Here is a 20,124-nt window from a genome sequence, read left to right on the forward strand (position 1 = left end):
CGTGTGCGTGTGGTGTACACACCCGCACGCTTGGCTCTGCGCCGGCCCGTCCTCCCTTCTCTCCAGCTCCGCGTTGCCGCACAGCTGCCGCCTGCCTCCCTTCCGCTCCCTCTGCGCCATCCTGGGGGCCAGCTGCCCCTCGCGGCTCCTGCCGCGACCCTGTTCTCTGTGAGTCTCCCTTTATCTCTGGACGTCTCCTTCCTCAGCCGTCAGGGCTTCCTGCTCTCTTCGGGCACCTGCCGGGCAGGAGGTAAACACCAGAATGACCGGAGTAGGTCCCGGCCGCGCAGGCGCGGGGAGCCCAGGCGAGGCCGGAGGCTGGAGGCGGTGCTGCCCCTCGGAGCCCCCCGTCTCCCTGCGGTCATGGCCCCTCCGTGGTCGGGAGGTGGCACCCCTGCAGCCTCTAGCCCCCGCCCAGGGCCAGGGTGCGGGGCCCCCGCTCTGCTGGCCAGCGTCATGCCCAGCAGGGCCGCGGCAGGCGCTGTGGGAAGGCGGACAGCTCACGGTGGGGACAGAAGGGGGTGGCCATAGCACAGGACCGTAAACTCCATGGCTTACACAACAGAGGTTTATTGTCCCATGATTCTGGAGGCTGGAAGTCCAAGATTAAGGGGTCGGCAGGGTTGGAGCCTTCTGAGACTTGTCTCCTTGGCTGGTAGACGTCTGTCTTTGTCTTTGCATGGCCTTCCCTACGCACCTGTCTGTGACCATATTTCCTCTTCTTATAGGGAGGTCAGCCGTACTGGATTAAGGCCCACCCTAATGACCTCATTTTAATTTAATTACCTTTTAAAGACCTTATCTCCAAATACAGCCTGAGGTGCTGTGGTGAGGACGTCAACATATGAATTTTAGGGGACACCATTCAGCCCATAACAAGGTCCTCTCTGCCTGATCTCTGTAGGGCCATTTCCCAGCGGCTCTGGCTAGAGCCAGGACGTGTCCCTCACGCAACCCGAGCTCTTTCTCTTGCATGGCAGATGAGGCAGCTTTTGGTTTTGTGGCTTGCAAATTCACTGCAGAGAAAATGGAGGGTTTGGAGGGGGGCTATGCTTTTAATAATTTTGGAGGAGGAGAAGGCAATGCAACGTAGTGGCACGAACAGGAGCTTTGGGAGGAGACAGTAGTCGTGTGGCCTCGATCAAATTACTTCACCCCTCTGTGCATGTTTTCCTATCCACACCACGGGGCTGTGTGAGGATTAAGTAGGATCCTGCGTGTGACATGCCCAGGCACACAGTAGGTGCTCAACACCTGCTTCCTTCACTTTCAGTTTCAGTACTGATGCCACTGCCACCCTGCAGACAGGCCAGTGTGGTGATGACAGACACCCTGTACCCAGTGGGCTACTTGTCACATACCTTCTGTTCACACAGAGGAGCTGGGACAAGGGTCTGCTGAGTGTTCGGGGCAAACCAGATTCTGCTGCTTCTGAAAAAACCACACTCGAATGTCATTTCTGCTGATGTGGTCAAAGACAAAAATCTCTGTACATAAAGTGGTTATATTTTCATTGAAAGCAATGTCCAGTCTCAAGGGGTGGTTTGAACACAAACTTTGAAAAAACTCACTAGGGGCAAAGGATGGAACCCCAAACTGGAATCCCTTTTCCCTACAAGAGTGGTTCTTAAACTTGAATGTAATTCAGGATCACCCGGGGGGCTGGTCAACAGCACAGATTGCCGGGCCCCAGTTTCTGATTCAATAGACCCAGAGTAGGGCCTGAGAAGCTGAATTTCTAGCACGTTCCCAGGAAATGCTAATGCTGCTGGCCCAGGGGCTGCACGCCGAGGAGCAGCACCCCACGGCATTAGTCCCTGTTAAGGCCTGTATCCCCTCTTTCCCTCCAGCCTGCCCTGTCTTTGCTGTCGTCCTATCTGCCTGATCTGATTTTTCTGCTCTTATCCTGGGCATAGGGCAGGTTTGTTGAAACTGCTCCGTCCTCTCTCAGATTTACATAGGCTTTTCACCTGTTAGTGGGCAACTGTTTCTTTGGCCTTCTCTTTTACTCTCTTTTTGTATTTGGGCCTCCAGGTACGTCATCATGACCAAAGAGTAAGCCTGACCCGGGGTACAGCTCCCTCAGTGATTCCTATGCTGACCCCAATTAGGAGGAGTCAGATGCAAAAAGACCATCATTCCCATCGCCGTCCTCATCTTCTATACCCCCATGTGCCCCTACCCCAGCACACCATTTCCCTGGCCCCAATTCCCTAATCACTTTGCCAGAGTAAATAATTGCTGGTGTGTGGTGACCCCAGGTCATAGCCAACGAGGAATGTAATTAAGGCCTTCATTTCCGACCATCTTGGGAGCTGTCTTCCAGCTGGTACTTGTTCCTCTGGTCCCCCTGCGCGGGTGCTCATATCCTCCCGACCCTTCACCTTCTGAGGCCAGAGAGCTTGGGTTGGCATAGAGTTGCTCATGTGCAGATGCGGGTGTTGCCTTCCTTGTGTCTCCCTCACACGGAGGGAGAGGGCAGAACACCCTCTTCCCAGGGGCTGAGCATTGCCTCTCATGCGACACCTCATAGTGTGTGAGGGCTCTTTAATGACCATTTCCGGGAGGGATTTGAGCCTAGAAACTTGCTCTGGGCCGCATCTCTTTGGACTCCTCAGCACCACAAGGCCACCATTGCTTTTCCAGCGTTAGACCATCTTACGACATTTTCCCCTTGCGTTTGGAGCCCTACTAATTCGTGCTTGCTGTGGATGGGCCTGCGTGAGCTGCCCTGGGTTGAGAAGGCCTGAAGGACTTGGAATGTGTCACGGTGGGTGGGACCCTAACATGGGAGGCAGAAGCCTTGCCTTTTATTCCTGCCTCTTCCATCTCTTGATCCATACTGATTTCCCTTTGTCTTAAATGCATGGTGCCCGGGTGCTTTGGTGGGGGAGATGATGACAGATAACTGCTTTTGACTTCTTCTGGAAACATTCCCCCTGGTCAAAGCAGGGGAAGAAAACATTTTCTTGCCTTTACTCTGATTCCTAAAGCTTAATCAGATTTGAGACAAAAATAAACCCATGACTACTCCAAGAGAAAGGCCAAGAGTCACTTGTATGTCTGTCCAGCGTGCCTTTTTTGGAATGGGGGGAACTACAGGGGAAGAAAGAGGGCAGTAAATGTTAGGTAATGTTTTGGTGTCTGATGCCTGGAGCCTCATTTTGGAAGAAGGTCCAGTCTAACCCTGAGGGAAGCAGAAATTTTACTGATTTAAGGAAAGGAGGCTCATTGGCCGTCATCTCTAGGAAGGTCATTGCTGCAATAAACTTGCACAGCCCACACATCCTACCCCGGTGCCTGTGTGGACCCCAGCCTGGTATGCCTGGTCAGTTCTGGGCCACTGAGGCAGCTGAGGGGTGCAAGCTTGCTCTTTCTGAGCGGGCCTGGCATGGCCTTCCCTTCCTGGCATCCCACTGGGCCCAGGAATCAAGCTCTCAGCTCCTTCTTCTCCTAGAAAACTCTCCACAGGCAAAGATGTGTCCTTGACAGCTCACACCCCACTGCCCTTTCCCCGCTGGACACATCAGGCACAGCTAACAACAAAATGCAAGGGGGCCCAAAAAAGGAACGTCCTTTCCTTGCTGGAGATCAGTGCAAGAGAGCCCTCTTTAAAATTTTTACTTGGGAGTAGGCTTCTCTGTGGCTTAATATTTGTGTTTAATGTCTACTCCCATGTGTCGGTAGATTTCCCCAACTGTCGGAGGACCGGAACGGTCTGCCTTTTTAGCCTCTCCACCTCAGCCACCTCCTGAGCTGTTCAGCACATCAGTTCAGGTTGGTGGAGGTGACGCTGATGGGGAAAGCACTGCCACTGCATCCAACTCCCTCCCTGTGGAAACCCCCAGAAACCTCAGGGTGGGGATACAAGGAGCCCGAGCAGACCTCAGCCGAAGGACGCGGAGGTAGGAGACAGCTGTCCTCCTCGCTGCTCACCAGGCGAGCACTTCGGGCCAGTGTGGGTAAGGTGCTGGCTGTGAAGGGTGAGCCCTGATTCCCTGTGGTCTGGGCTTCCTCCACCTGGCCTGTCACTTTCCTTCTGTACATGGTCTCCTGTAGGTACAGGAGCCAACGACCATTTAAAAGGAAGGGGGTGGGTCTTGCTAATAAGGACCTGCCCTGAATTAGCAACCAGGACCTTTGAGTTTGTACAATCCCTATTTGGAGGGATGGATACAGAAGAGAGTGTAATCCAGGAATTGTCCTCAGGCTTGAATCATCTTCTTTCTGAGGCCTCTACGATTTGTCTCCTGCTGGGGTCCTCAGCCATGAAGCAAGAGGCCTAGGGACAGATTTACCCACTTGGGCCTCTTTGGACCTCCAAATTGCCCAGAGCAGCTCCAGGTCAGAATGGAACAGAATCCTTACTCATGGACATGCAGAGATTACTCTGGAGGGGCGGGAAGGGTCCTAGCCTTTCTGGCCTCCCCAGTCAACTCCCATCCCTGCAGCTGCTGGTGGGGAACAGCCCTCCTCAGGAGCCAAGTGGTTGGAAGAGTTGGGGAGGGGGAGTGAGGTGACCGTGTCCGCTTGTTGCTGATGGAGCAGGACTGAAATTAGTGGGCTCTTATTGCTCCCCCATTAATGCTGGCATCGGCGGTGTGGCAGAGGTGTTTCCGGTTTCAGTCCTCTAGATGTCAGCCCAGGACGGACAGAGCTGCTCTCTTGTCCTGCCTAGTCTGTGCGGAGACCTACCTGCTCCCCAGGAGCGGCACTTCCTTCCTTTTTGAAACCCTTTGGTGGGAACTCCTAGATGAGGAGAAGTATATAGAAGGCCCGGGTTTTGATGTGGTTGTTTCTGAGATCTCCGGAAACTGCATTACATAACAGCATCATGTAGCTGCTTTGAGTACCAGGGAGAGCCTCCCGGACCTGCATCCCAGTCCCATCCCTCTTAGTAACTTACAGTGTGAACCCGGGCCTCTTCTGGAGCCTCTGTGATGTCAACTTGTTCATCTGTAATTTGGAGGGATCTCATGAAAGTCCTCTTCCTTCCTGGAGGGGGGAAGGGATTTGAGAGATGAAAAATAGGAGCTGGTGTCCAGGAAGGAAATGGACGATGTGAGTAAGAGAGGCATTTCATCTGGTGTCCTCAACCTGCAGTCGCTGGCCTGGGGCCCCCAGCTGAGCTTCTGGAGGCTTATGAACCCTCTGAAGTCATCTGTAAACACAGTGAGTGAGTGAGCGCTTTTCAGAGCCCTTGAGAAGATTCTCAGAGCGCTCTTGGCACCCACAAGGTGAACACCCACTGGCAGCTGTGGGTGAGAGCAGCCACTAGGTGGGGAAGGATGGGCCTCCCCTTAGAGGCAACGTCTTGATCAGCAACTTAGCCCCTGGTCCTGGGGACCGAGGTTCACCTTGCTCCTGATTCTGGGTGAAGTTTGGGGAAGGCAGAGAAGCATGAGAAGTGGAGGCCCTCTTCTCAGGGCCTCCTGAGTCAGAGAGGGACAGGGGAGTCAGAGAAGGACAGATTCCCAACGAGGTGCATCCACGCCCTTTGTGGGTACAGAGCTGGGGCTTGGAGACCAGGGTATGTCCCTTCAGATCCCTGGGCACTCATTTCCCTGAAATGAATCAACTGTGGGAAAAGCACTGATCAAGCAGGACGTTTTCGGGAGATGGCTTCTCTAGCTTCTGAACCACTTTGGATGTGGACCTTTGTTCTCTTGGCCTGACTGGACTTTGGGTTGCTCTTATCTGGGGATGTTCCTGGTACATAGTTGAATATTATCAGGGACCAAGGTGGTAGCTTACTGAGAGCCACAATCTCAAACTGAATGGCTCTTAACAAGAGACCAGAAGCCTGGGAAATGGTGAAGAAGGAAGACAGTCAACTGGGAAAATGGAAATGAGATGGAGCCCCAGGCGTGAGCTCAAGTGAAGCTCCAAGGTCAAGATCACGTATGACCTAGTGTCTGTCTGTCTAGCCAGCAGCTAATTTTCACCTCATTAGAAAAAAGGGCTCTGATAATAGGCCAGTGAGTGGTTTGTCACCAATTCAATTCAATTCAAAGCAATTCAGTTAATAAACCAAGTATTTGTGAGTTACCTGTTGTGTCTTTAGTACCTTACCAGGCACTGTCAAGGACATGTAAGAAATAAAAGGCACAGTCTCTGCTTTCGATGAGCTCATCAGTTCGCTGGGTAGAATAAACATTTATACAAGAATAGCTGGAGAGAACCACGGCTAGGCTTCATATAAATGTGCATCTAGAATTCAGTCTCTGGTCAAGTGCTCTTTGCTGGTTCTTTTATCTCCAACTCGCGGCTTTTGAGAAATGATAGAATCCAAAGTCTCATCTGTCTCTTCAACTTTTCCCATTTTAGGTCTGAGAGCATGACCAGTGATAGTTTTCCTGGGAAGAAGTAACATCGATGCAGAGGGAATGAGCTTGTACCTGGGTAGGAGATGAGAAGGAGGGATGATTGTTAGATTAAAGGTTGTTCTTTCCAAGAGAGAGTGTGGATTCCTTGACTTGCCTCCATCCTTTCCATCTTACTCCACCCTTTCTTTGACTTCTGCCTCTATGTAAGCTGACCACATGCCTGGGCACTGTCTTCAATAAACCCCTAGTTCTTCAAGGGAAAAAAATGCCCTGATATATAGCATATGCCAATTTCTGTGATGTAACTGTTCCCACCATGATGAGCTCAAGCCACCAATGGCTTAACAACCAGATCACAGAATCTCTAAAATTTAACAGTCGGCTGTCCTGAGCTTGTGCACCACTGCGAGTCCCCTCCCTGTTGAGCTGGTCACCACTGACCACTTCACAGAGCACTGGGTCCAGATCTTATTGGCAGAGTGGTGGCTTCCGTAAAATACCAGGTTGGGTACCCACTGGGTAGCATCGCCTGAGGATAGGAATTTCAAGGAAGAAAATGTAGCTCCATTTAGTACCTAGTTTCGCAACAGAATGATCAGAGATAGAAACTGAAAGTCAAGAGAGAGAGGGTCTTTGTGGCTGTTTGAGTTCTTGAACTTAGGAGAGAAGCTCATCTTTCTGAGATATGCTGTGTGGCCTGGACAGAAGACTGACTTAGATGACCTCTGAGGATTATTAAATCCATTTTTAGAAAACTTATATGAAGCCTTCTGATGGGTTAGGGATCAGGACCCCTCTGTTTTCAAGATGGTATCCCGTCACCTCTGCACCCCTTTCACTGAGCCCATCTTCCTCATACCTTCTGATCCATTTTGCTCCAGGGTAATCCCCTTCGTCATCTACAAGATGTCCAATTACCCAGGTCTGGTTGAAAACATCAGTACTTAAGAGGTCAAGGCTTACCTGGTCCTACCTCACAGGGATGTGCACTTCCTACAGTCTCCCCCCGCCTCCCCTCCACGTCGAGATCCCTGATGGGATCTGTGATGGGATCCCTGATGGGATCTGGGAGGAGTGGGTGCCCATCCACTAGGAACGATGGGAACAGAGTCCAGGGGGCGCTGAGTCTTGGTGCCTGTGAGCAGGGAAGTGGGTGGGGGGAGAGGAGGTTCACGTCAGCTTCTCCAGGTGATGTGCTGTCCCATCCAGGCTCCCGTGGAAACCTGGCGAGCCAGCTGAAGGTCTCTAAGGTGAAATCAACCAGAAATGTCAGTCAGGCAGTGGAGCGGGGCTAGAAAAATCAATGCTGAATTCCAGATGCCAGGAGGGCAGGAGAGGGGGGACGAGAGGACAGAATGAGAGCATTTGTTTGCAATTCTAATATAACAAATCAACAGGTCACTGGGCAAAGATGCCTAATGAAAATGCACATGGTGGATGTGGGCAGGCAGAGAGGAAGGGAGGGATGGAAAGTCCAGGCATGGGGCCTGCTGAGGAATTCAAAGATATTTGTGTCCACGGCAGTCCTGCTGCCAAGGGCAAGGGTGCCCAGACCAGCTAGCCTTGGGCTGGAATCCTAAATCTGCCACTTATTCATTGTGTGGCCTTGGGCCTGGTACCTCACCTTCTTGGTCTTCCATTTCTATAAAACACAGACTATGTAGGGGTTTTGTGAGGATGAAAGGAGATAACCAGGATAGCTGATGCCTGCTTTATGGAAACAGCTTTTTTCTGTTTTTAAAGCACATTTTTTTTTTCTTATTTAAAACACATATTATAGTGACTGGGCATAAAGTTAACTTCCTTTCCCTTCTGGAGGCAGTTTGAAGGCCTTCACCAGGTTTCCTGTCTGGGCCCCTCTGGTGGAAGCGGCAAATCCCACTCTTCCCTGGTTCTGCTTTCAAATCTTTTTCTAGCTGTGCAACGTGGGGCAGATTTTAATGGCACGGGGTCTGCCCTTCCTCGTGTGTAAAGAGATGGTTACAGTGCCTAGCTGTCTGGGCTGCTGTGAGGCTGAAATGCAGGGGATGTTGGTTGTTCTTACCTCACCTTTACTGCTGAGCATGAAGTGCAGTCTCTGGTCTAAGGATGCTACATGGAGTATCTCACTTAACCACAAACAACTGTAAGCACCTAGTACTGTTATTCATTTACGGCTTAGGGAGAGGGGAAGTCCGTCTGACTGGTTATGCCCAAGACCACACCTGGCTACCTCAGCCTCAGCTCACTGGCCTCCCTGCCTCCGTCTGAGCTGGTGTGCTCTCACTAACATGATGCAGAGCTGAGTTGGACCTGTCAGGGAGACGTCAGCTCAGCTTTTAGAGTGGGGCAAATGATCCCCGTCATCAAGAACTTGTGAGTTTTACCCTTTAACTATGGCCTTGATTTTACCATCTATCATGTGAGCCCGAGAGGCTGTGAAAAATGTGGGTGTGAAAAATGCCATTATCTATTCAGAAGTGAGTGTCACAGTCGTGCAGGGGTGACCGTGTGCTATAGACTGAATGTGGGTGTCCCCCCAAATTCATATGTTGAAACCTAATCCCCAGTGTGATAGTATTAGGAGGTGGGGCCTTTGGGAGGTACTTAGGTCACGAGGGTGGAGCCCTCATGAATGGGATTAGTGTCCTTATAAAAGAGACTCCAGAGAGTTCCCTCTCCTCTTCTGCCATGTGAGGACACAGTGAGAAGATGGCCGTCTGTGAACCTGGAAGAGGGCTCTCACCAGACATGGAATCTGCTGGCACCTTGATTTTGGACTTCTCGGCCTCCAGGGCTGTGAGAAATAAATTTCTGTTCTTTACAAGCCAGCCAGTCTATGGTATTCTGTCACTGCAGCCCAGATGGACTAAGATAATGCAATAATTTCTGGTCTGCGCCAAGGAGCTAGTCGCTCATGCACCATCCCCCTAGGCAGCTGGATGCGTCTGTGTGTCTGTGACGTGCGGTCTGTGGGCACGACCCCACAGTGGCACCGACGAGGGTTGAATAAGTGGACACCACACCAGGCACGCCCACCCAGCTCGGGTGAGAAGGCTGTGAAGGACATCAGGATGCTACGGATGGGAGTTACCTGAGACAAAACTCTGCTCATCTGCTTCGTAGATACCATGGAAGAAGGAACAGGTGGCAGGTGTGGGAGAGTGGCTGCCGGTGTAAGGGTGGCAGTGGGGAGGTGGTTTTTCTGGCCAGATCAGGAAGTTAAGGAGAACCCAGCTTAAAGAGATACTTCTGGAAGGGCCCAGTGGTGCTGCTGTTCGCCCTGTGGGAGTGGGAATGGCCACTGTCAGCTTCTTCTGCACTTTCAGAAAAATGATGTAGCGTGTGTGCGCTGCAGGTGTGGCCGGCGGAGTCCTCGATGTGCGTGGCTGGGGGCTGCACACCCCCGGATAAGCGCGCCCTCAGACCTCCCAGTCCCTCCCACCCCACACCAACACCCACCTCAGCACAGCTGTGCGCCAGGCTGCCCGTGGGTGGGGGCGGGGCTGGAACTTACACCCCTGTAGATGCCACTGCTCGTCAGCACACTCCAAGCACAGAACGTGGTCCGCTGTGTCCAGAAGGGAGGTGATTCCTGATGACGACACCCGAGGAAAAGGCATGGTTAAGGGGGTGAGAAGGGGTGTGTTTGGTTTGGTTGCCTAATTTGAAGGAGAGAAGTAAATGCGGGAGAGGATTTCAAAACAGAACTGTCAGATTCTAGAAAAGACTATTAAGAATAGTAAGGCTGAAATTTAGCAAAATGATGCTCTTAAGGTCATCTAAATGTTTTAGATTGGGCTCAGTGTATAAGCGGGGTGTTTGGAGAGAAAGAACAAAGTATGGGGTCCCCCCAAGGTTACAGAGGGGTGCGCGGCCCCATTAGCACCTGATTTAGTACGCTGGCCCATACTGAAGACGATCGGTTCCGTGGTCCTCTCTGCTTATTGATAGGATCAGCCTATTATTGTGTTTCCTGGATTGGAAGCACACATTTTTAAAAAGAAGCTATGCCAGAGCCGTTTTAATTTGAGAGAAGTGCCAGTTTAGAAAATGTAGGGGAACCCTGGAGATGCCGGTCTTGGGAAGTTTTCTCTGCTGAGTCCTTCTGTGACAGTATTTTCCCTTCCATGTAATAAAGAAAGGATACAGACATGAGGTTAATTAAGAGGGGTGTATCCAAAGGAGAGCTGAGTGCAGAGCCATCCAGGGGGAACGGGGCCGTGACCATCCGCGGCGTCGTCGTCACTGCCCTTGATCCCTATCGACTCAGGACGTGCATGGAAACAGACCGAGGGCCCACTGGCAGCTGCTTATTGACTCTAGAAATGTCCAGGGTGAGAGGGCCTGGAAGCGTGATCATGAAACCATCAGTTTCTCTTATCATCGTTCAGAGGGAAGAAACAGTATGCAGGGTGTCAGCAGAACTGCGTCCTGGGAAGAAAATGCCTTGGTTGACTTTACCTCCAGGGAGCACGACTCCTCTTTGCGAAGTCTTGGGACTTTAAGATGCAATTGGGAGCAGCCCAGAAGACGGAAGACTCCCTCCAAAGCGAACAGGGTGTAAAAAAAAGATGATGCCACTGGTGGGATTTGCCTTTGCCGTAGGAAGAAAGCTACAGAGGAAGGAGAGGCTCTGCGCATCAGTGAAGGACTATCTTCCAGTTGGGCAAAACGTCCGGTTCCTGCACAGAACTTGAGGGTGCTGGGCCTCGGGGGGCGCCAGGGGTGTGAAATGCAGTGGAGAGGCCCGCTTTCCTCGGGACCTCGGCCTCCTCTGTGATGAAGCCCAGGTTGGCGGTCAGGGGTACAGCTGGGACAGCATAGACCCTGCCAGTCAGAACCGACACTGCTTACAAACAGCCCATCGGACCCTACTAGTGCCACCCCGCTCAGTGTTGCCAGCCTTGGGCTCACGTAGGGGTTTGACTTCTCAGAGCCATGCCAGTCCCAACAACCCATAACCTTATGTCTATCAGATCAGGGCAAGGGGAGGCAAAGGGACTCCAAGAAGAAGCCATACAGAAAATCAGGAGGCAGAAGGCATTGCTTCTGGGGACGACCTGATTCCTTGTTTAATACCCTCTTTCATACTAAATTGTAAGCTCCAGGAAGCCTGGGACCATTTTTTGATCTTAGCCACTCTTCCACGCACACTTGGTGCTTAGCCCAGGGCCTGGGGCACAGTGTGTGCTTCATAAGTGCTAATTAAGTGCATGAGATGAGTTTGCAGAGGGCGGGCTTCTCTGAGTGACAACTTGGGGAGGACAAAGGTCAGCATCTAAAAGAAAAATGAAAAACAACAGGACGAGTCCTCTGGAGAAGCAGCAGGGTGGAATCCAGAAAGCAAGCGTAGGTAGTGGGGAAAGCTGCCCACTGGGGAGAAGTAAGGTCTTGAGGCATTCCCAAGAGAGAGGGGGCGGGAAGGACATCTGCTGGAACTTCTGAATATGGGTTGGGTGCTGGGAGGATGCTTCATTTCAGTCTTTCCAGGTTTTTTCCCCTTTGTTTCCTGTTTCTCTGCTTACTTACCTGCAATCTTACGCACAACCTGCAGGCTCACCCCAGCTGCTGGCATCTGGGACCTCTGTGGCCCTAAGATCCAGGCTGGTGACACCAAACATGTTCCTTTCATCACCAACTCTTTGCCCCCGACCGATAACTTTTCTCCACCTCTTCAGATGTGTCTTGGATGTGCCCTTGCTTTTGCCCCTGGGTCTCCCAGGCCAGCCCCGAAGGCAAGCGTGACCATTCAGGGCTGGAGCTCCTCCTCAGACAGGATGAGCTGATGGTCCCTGAGCCTCGGCAGATCTGGGGCCTCCTTTCAGCTGACGGAGTAGTGACTTGAGGCCAGGAATGTCATTCTTGTGTGCGATTTTCACCGAGAGTTTTGGTGACATGCTACTTTGCAAAATGGTTGGCACTCCTTGCCCTGAAGGGCCCCTTTCCAAACACAGCCCCGTTAAACCTCTAGCCTCATTAAGCTGGGTCTACCTTTGGGATCTCCCACCTCTGACAATCAACCTTTGCTGGCCTGGGGCAAGTAAATCATTCTTTGAGAGACCTTCATTTTCCCGACTGGTGGCCTAGCAATAGTATTATTATATGACTGAATAGGTTGTTTAAATGTGGTAGATTCAGGATATCTTTATTTTTATATATATATATAGAGAGAGAGAGCTTGAAAAGTAATTCCATTCATTACTACCTAGAAAGGCAGAGCTTAGTAGAATAAGCACATGGACACACTCTCGTTCTATAGCCTTGGGATCGGCGGGCAGTGTCCTGTGTTGGAGACATCAGTGGGAGATAAGCAGATTCTGTTGTTCTCAATTCAGTTCAGTGAGCAGGTATGGAGGATACAGTCTAGCCCAGGCACTGTGCTGGGCACTGCAGACCCTGAAAGAATTAACCACGGCCTGAGGAGCTCCCAGCCCCACTTACAGCTCAGTCTTCCAAAATGCTGTAATAGGAAGCATCTTGTCCAAGATCTCCTATCAAGTTCAGTGACAGAGCCAAGTTTAGAAATCACTTCTGGAATTTGCATTTTGTTGCAATTCAGGCGAGATGCAGTCTCACGGGGCAGAAGCTAGCTGGGGAGAGCGTCTGGGACCAAGTCAGGAGCTCTGTCCCTGATGGAAACTCACCATGTGATCGTAGACAAGCCACAGTGTTGTGATTTACATTGGAAGGAACCCAGGGTCCACTATTCCTAGGATATGTTTAAGGAGGCTGAGTGAGTCTTTACTACTCCAAGCCTTAGATTTTTCCATATACTGTATAAAATAGAAATAATAATGGGATGCTTACCTTCCTTACCTTACATGGATTTTAGGAAATAAAATGTGAAAACAGCTGTCAGAATATATTGGAAAAATAAGAAGTCCATAAGGCGTCTGGATTCTGCCTCTAGAAGCAAGCGTCATCCTGCTTATCAACCTTCTTTGCTCTTCTTTCCCTTTGCTACCAGGTGCCCCAGTGAAACCCTGCCCAGCACGGTTGCAGCAAAGAGAGTCAGATACAATTTTTAAAAACATTCTACTTACGGACAAAAATCCCTTAGCAGCATCTGGGCCCTAACCTCTGTAGAGTTGGCTCTGTCCACAAACAAGTGCCTGATAATCACCCTTCATGGTGAAATATTTGATTTATTCGATGGAGGTTCACTGGAGGGCCTTTCGAAGAGGAAACTGTATAATCACATTTACTAGCAGCTTCAGGGACAGGGAGGAAGGAGCAGAGAGCCTTATGACGACACACCCCTGGAATTGTTACCATATTAAACCTGTGTTCCATGAGTGGATGGATTTTCTGATGCAGTTGGGTATCTTGCCTCTGGACAGTGAAATTGCTATCCTCTGCCACAGAATAAATTACCTGTCAGGCTCTTTTAAGCAGTTTCAGGATGGTTAGTTTGAAGACAGCAGCACACGCCAGGGAAGGCAGGTGGGGCTCGTGGTGGGGAGAGCTTACTTTCAAAAGTTGCTGGTTGTGTGTCATAGTGTTATTTGCTGTGTCGTGTTGATCTTGTGCGATGTGACAGCTGCACGTGAGAAGCAGAACCTCAAAGACTTGCAAACTGCCTGCCAGCTGTTTGTCTGTGCACCTTACATCTGTGGAAGGCAGTGGAGAAGGTAAACCAAGGCTCCTTTTTTAAACACAGGGATCCTGGCATTTTCCTGCAGGTTGAAGCTCAAAACTTTTATAGTTGCCTTGTTGTGGGGAAATGGGAGAATGTAAACTAACTGACTCCTGTAAAAATAAAAGTGTGTTCTATGGCAGCAATGCACAACCCCACACAGACCCATGCACACCTGCGCGCGTGTGCGCGCACACACACACACACACACACACACAGAGTAAGGTTTTCCAAGTAGCTAGCCAGAGCGTGTTATCCTAATCCCATAAAGCTTCAGAAAGTACATACTGTTTACTTAATTTTAGGACATTTTCTGAGGTCAAGAACCAGATGCTTTTCACCCTGGTAATCCCCCGGCCAGCAGGGCATCTAGGACCACAGGTAAAAAGGCAACTGTATTAAAACATTTGCTAGTGGCTTTAGGGAAAGGGAAGGGAGGAGAGAGCAGAAAGAATTACTACCACGGACTTTGGTTGATCATCTATCACCTGATCTGAGTTCAGGGCTTGCCCCCTTACCCAGTGGTTTGCAAACGTTTTGGTTCCAGAAGCTGTTTGAGCAGCAGAAAATGCCCTTCCTTCTCCCACAACATCCCTGGCAACTGTGTCACCTGAGGTGAATAGGAAGTGTAGTCATGCACTGATATATGCATATGCATGGATTTATGCATATGTATGTATACGTATTGTATACATATGTATTATGTTCATATGTGTATGTATGTGTTTGGATGTGTATATATGTGTGTGTGTATACACATATTATATGGATAACCACTTATTCATGTATTGTAAAGTGCAGATGGTCACCCCTTCTGGGGGACCTGTCTGCAGACAGCCTGGAGCATTTTGGGAGGCTCCCAGAGATGATTTCTTTCTCCAGGGCTGGCCTCCATGACCGCCGAGCCCGGGCAAGGTGGGCTGCAGCATCTGTGGTCCATGTGTCTGAAGCTCCGGCATCTGCCAGCTGAGGTGCAAGGGTCAGGGCAGCTGGATCTGGCAGAGACTATTTTCTGCTTCTCAATTCCCTCCAGGCCAGAGATAAAACAAGAAGTGCAGTTTCTGAATGAACCAGGGACGTTTAATGTTCTGGCTGATAGTATAGCACATTATACATTATACGTGGTAATAATGGTGAGTTAACACTTGCTGCCTGGGATAGAAGGTTTAAAAGGGGCATGACAGTTTGTCTCAATGCTGGTTGAAGAATTAATACATCCACATGCTTCATAGAGTCATGGCCTGTTAAACCTTCGACACCATCCTGTAAAAGCCTTTTAACGACTTATTTTCCAGCAATAACCAGTTGATTTGAAACAAAACTTTTTGTCTTGATATGCTGACAGTTAGTCATAAAGGAGATTGAAAAAAAAAACAACCATGAGGTCAAGAAGAGAATCGTCAATATAAAACATATTTAAAACTATGCAGAATTATAACTTTTTAAAAACATCTATTGGGCTCTTAGTAGGTGCTGGGAAATGGGCTAAGCCAGGCCAATTGCTAGCAAGTGGTAAATATGGGATACTACCACAGTCTACTATCAGAGTCCTTGCTTTACCATGATGCTATATGACACTTTTAAATGTGTTAGGCTAATACTGAGATTATCTGGCTAGAATTATCATCTTATGCTAATATTCCCTGTGTAGTTAGGAGGTGAGCCGCTCCAAGTGGGTAATGTGAACAATAGCTGTGCTGCAAATAACACCATTATGCATCTAACACCCCTTTATTTTTGCTGTGTCATTTTGGACCTTTGTCGATGGAAGCCTGGAAAATAGCAATAAAAGAGATGAATGTTTATTGAGTGCCTGCTACATGCCAGGCACTGTGCCCAGTGCTTTATCCGTGGATTATGTGATAAAAGCCACCAACCATCACTTAATATTATCTACATCTCATAGATGAGGAAATTGAAGCTCCAAGTGGTCACATTTTAACCAGAGTCTCACCCTTTAACCTCAAGTTACCAGCATGTGCTTTTGGCATATTGTGTGCAAACCCATTTACGTGCTTTCATATCCGTAAGTTGTGCTGAGACCTTCCTGCAGGGAGTGTACCCAAGACAAGCTTCTCAAAGCCACGGCCAGTTTCCCCGAGTCAGGACGGACTCTTTGTCAAGGAGATGGGAGCCATCCTCCTACCACTGCAACCACACGCTGAATGCGGCCCCTGCCACTTCCCCTGGGCTGGCCTCCAGCCTTCCCTCTGCAGAGCCCTTGGCTTTCTCTTGGCTCTTGCTAACCCCACTTCTCACTCCCGCCCTCTCCTTCAACTCCTGTCCTCAGCCTGCTGACACTGCTCGGGTGACGGTGTGCACCCTCATCATCGTGGTCCCCATCTCTGGGTCTTCCTGTATTTTCAGGTTGTGGGCACTTAGTGGTTTGCGTCAACCTGGGGAGGGAGAAATGAGGGAGATCTCTGCTTACTTTGCACTGGGTGAGCCAACAGAGGGAGGAGCTGGAAGAATCAGTCAGGGCGCAGGGGGCGAAGGATCTCTTGGTTCAGATCTGGCAGCTTTTTTTGCATCAGGTGCAGCTCTCCTCCCTTTCCTGATCCTGAGCTATGCACAGTCACAACTCTCACACCCACACACCACCAATTTCTGCGGCTTCATTTGTAAGAAAGTATGCGTCTATGTTCACACACACATGCACTGTGGCCACACCCCTCCCTGCTAGATTTCTGCCCCTCAGAATTCAGTTTCCTCAGGGCCTTTAATGATTGCAGCTCAGGACCATGAAGGGGAGGGGCAGTGAGCTGCTTTCTGACAGTTGGCAAAGACCTGGATGTTTCAGGATCTGACTTTTGATGCTCTGTGCCCTGACTGTTGTGTTTCTGGAGAGTCTCTTTTAAGAGTGAAACAGGCACCCAGTGCTAGTTAGTGGGTCCCCTGGACTGGATTCTCCCCTCCACAGAGTCAGCTAGTAGCCTTCCTCATCTGAGGATTCAGGGAACCCAGGAAGGGGACCTGGAATGGAATTCCCTAAGCTTGGTCTTTGGTACCCATAACGTCAGGTCCAAAGTCAAGAACAAGTCATGCTTGTGTGAAGTGGAACATCCCTGGGGCACTGGAGCCAGGAAGCCCAGTCAAGTCCAAGCCAGATGGCCCCGCACAGCACCTGCAGTGGTGGAGTCCAAGTGTCCTCAGCCCTGAAATGCCTGTCTCCTTCGGCGGAGTATGGCGGCTGGGAAGCCACTGCGTGGACCCCATCCCAGCTTGAGCGGGGGGCGGGATTTCAACAGTCATTCCTAGTGTGTGGCAGATACCCTTTAGCCTCTCCCTTCTCTCTCCTGCTCAATAACCTTCTCACTAATTTCTGTCCTTGTGCTGATTTCAGATCTCCCAATGTTTTCGGATGGTCAGCCATCAGCTAAAACTCAGGGCCCCGATTCTCCTTGTAGCAACTTGGAGAAGGTTGTTGGAATGGGAACTTTTCTCTGGGACTCTCCAAGGGTTGGAAATTGAGGGGAAGACAGCCTTGCTTTGACTGGGACCTTCCACCCCTCTGGCTCCTTCTGCTATGTTTCCAGTGGTGGCGGCAGCCCTTGCAGCTAGGGTGCAGGTGGAGAGCTGGCACTCCTGGAACGACTGGCTCTGTCCCCATTGCTCATAATCTACAGGGCAGGCCTTTCCCTGTGTCCCTCTCCCCCGGCTCCAGGACAGCAAGGCGGCGTAATTATCTTGGACAGCTGCACCATGTTCATTGCCATGGCCTTACCTCATCAGTCCCCTGTTTTTCCCTCTAGCTGCTTAAAATATAAACCAGATCCCTTGTCCCCCCAGTCCGACTCCCTTCAGAGCGGGACGGAGTGCAGTGTGTCATATGTCCTCTGATTTGCAGCGTGTTTGGGTGGTGATGCCAGATGGGCACGGGGGAGGGAGCGGGCGGCTCAGAGAGTGCAGAGGGAAGGGAATTCAGTTTTCTGGGGCACCAGGCCCCGTGGGTGACTTCAGCGAGCTGTTTGCCTCTGAGGCCCCATCTGTGGATCAGAGGGAAACCTGTAAGTCACCGGTCATTTTCTGGGAACTTGAGGAGTCTGGAGTCTGTGCGGAGTCCCTAAGCCATAAACACTTCACTGCAGTGTAACTCTGGAGAACGTCGGGGCCACTGCTGTTTCCATCCCCAACACCATGGAGCTAGGGTTGGAGGCTGCAGTGCCTGTTTCCTGCTGGGCACTGACCCAACCCTCGCCTCTGCCTCACAGGACTTGTCCCTGGACTTCGGGGCTTTGAGAGAGATGAGAGAGAAGAGAGAAGAGAATATCCCAGGGCGCCGGAAAGGGGGAGGGGGGTGTGCGCAGGCTCAGCTGACGTGCCCACAGACAGCCACGCTGGTACACTGGCCAGTGGCCTCACGTGTCCCGCGGGTGCCCGGGGGGTGGGTGGCCAGATCCCAGATGAGCATCCCCGACAGGGGCGGTCCCAGCACACACTCGGACGCAGACGACTCCCACACTTCTGTCAGGCTGTGACTCTTAAGTCTTCCTGCCACTTTCCACTTTCTTGGATGCCCCTCATCTTCCTTCCCTCCCCAGCAAACCTCACCCTGTAAGCTCCGGCCTCCCTTCCCTTATAGGATTTGGGGTAATGGGAGGGTGTTAGTGGTCCTCTTGCGGGGGAGGAGCCGGCCCGAGTGGGGGCCACCACGGATGGGATTGAAGGCTCCATCAAGAGCACTGATTAGAACAGGCTGCAGTAATATGGAGCGTTGTCATGGAAACCAGCTCTTGATGTTGTCCAGATTTCAGAATCTCTCTCCTCTCCCCACCTTGGTTTTTACCACAAGGCTATGGCTACATGTTTGGCAGGAGTTTGTGGGCCCACAGCCTCCTCGGATGAGGACCTCGGATGTCAGCCAGCCTCTGCCACAAAGCTGCCCTTCTAAATGGGGACATGGCCCTGCGTGGCCAGGAAGCCTGCGGCAGGGCCCACGTACTTCCTGCTCTGATCCTGAAGATACAGCCAGTGTATTCGGACGCCAGAAGCAGAGTCTGAGGCCCTGAGGTGTGCCCTCTGTGCGTGGAGAGGGGCGGGGAGCGGTGGGGAGGGCTGGGGAGCTGGACCCCAGCTCCGCCTGCTCCCCAGTGTGGCCCCAGGGCAGAGAAGCTGGGAGGAGGAGGTGGACGTGGGATGCACGTCGCAGGTGAAAAACCAGAGTGCGGACTTGGGTTATCAGCACCCGCAGGGCCAGAATTCAGGCGCGGCTCAAGTGTTCCGCCTGCACGGGGGACTCATCCTCTAACTCCTCCATACCTGCACCCAGCCAGGGTCACGCTCACGTAGCCAAGGGTGGTGAGAGCGGAGCACAGGGGGACATTCTGACTCAGCACATCATCATTCAACCCTGTGTGCCTCAGTGTCCCCAAAATGAGGATCACGTCCTTAGGTCTGACTGCGTCCATCCCAAGGATGGTATCAATCCAAAAAGAGACAGCAGAGGGCCACCTCTTTGGAAAGGAACAAGTCTTATAGAAAGTAAAGAAGTCATCATTGTCGGGAATCTACTGTGAGACGGACTTGGAACCACAGGACTTACCAAGAGCCCCAGACTGGCCTTTGTCTTGGAGAACCTGCATGTCTAAGTTTGAGTTTTGCTAAATTTCTGGGAGAGACACTGCACAGTGCCTACGGCACGTTCACCCACCTTTCCTCCCTCTTTGCCTCCCCACCGTGGGCAGCAGGCATGGGCATGGCAGGGAAGCCACCAGGCTGGCTAATGTGGGCTGGGCCCCAGCTACAAGTGAGGTGGGCACCCAACTCTGCCAGAAAACCGTGCAGCTAGGGGTTGGCTGCAAACTGTGGCCAAAGGGAGCATTGAAATTCGATGCTGGAAGTGCCAGGTCTGGTGCCAGTGAGGGGGCTGGGGTTGAGGAGCGGGAGACAAGAGCACAACGTCAGGAGCTGAGGAGACGTGGGAACAGAAGGAGAGGGGAGACCAAAGGCAGACAGTGTCCTGGAGTCGGGAGGGGCTGTGAGGTGGGCGGCCGGCTGGGGTTAATGGCAGTTACCGTCATTGCACTAACAGGTGCCGAACCTTCGCTGATTCATTGGCACGGGTTGTTGTCAATCCCTAGGGATCTGAATCCCCAGCGTTTCTCTCTGTGTATCCTTAGGCTGGGTTCTGGCATGGGGAGCATTTTGTTTCTAATTTTCCTCCTCTGCCTTCTCAAGTGA

General features: G+C 51.3%; 1 protein-coding gene across 1 annotated transcript in view; it reads left to right on the forward strand.

Annotated features, from left to right (window-relative positions):
- The window catches only part of PLXNA4 (plexin A4), a 446,153-nt gene that overhangs the window by 113,501 nt on the left and 312,528 nt on the right, over positions 1 to 20,124 (forward strand). The gene's annotated exons all lie outside the window — the stretch shown is intronic.

The sequence above is a fragment of the Balaenoptera acutorostrata genome, chromosome 7 (assembly GCF_949987535.1).
Source record: "Balaenoptera acutorostrata chromosome 7, mBalAcu1.1, whole genome shotgun sequence".
Lineage (NCBI taxonomy): Eukaryota > Metazoa > Chordata > Mammalia > Artiodactyla > Balaenopteridae > Balaenoptera > Balaenoptera acutorostrata.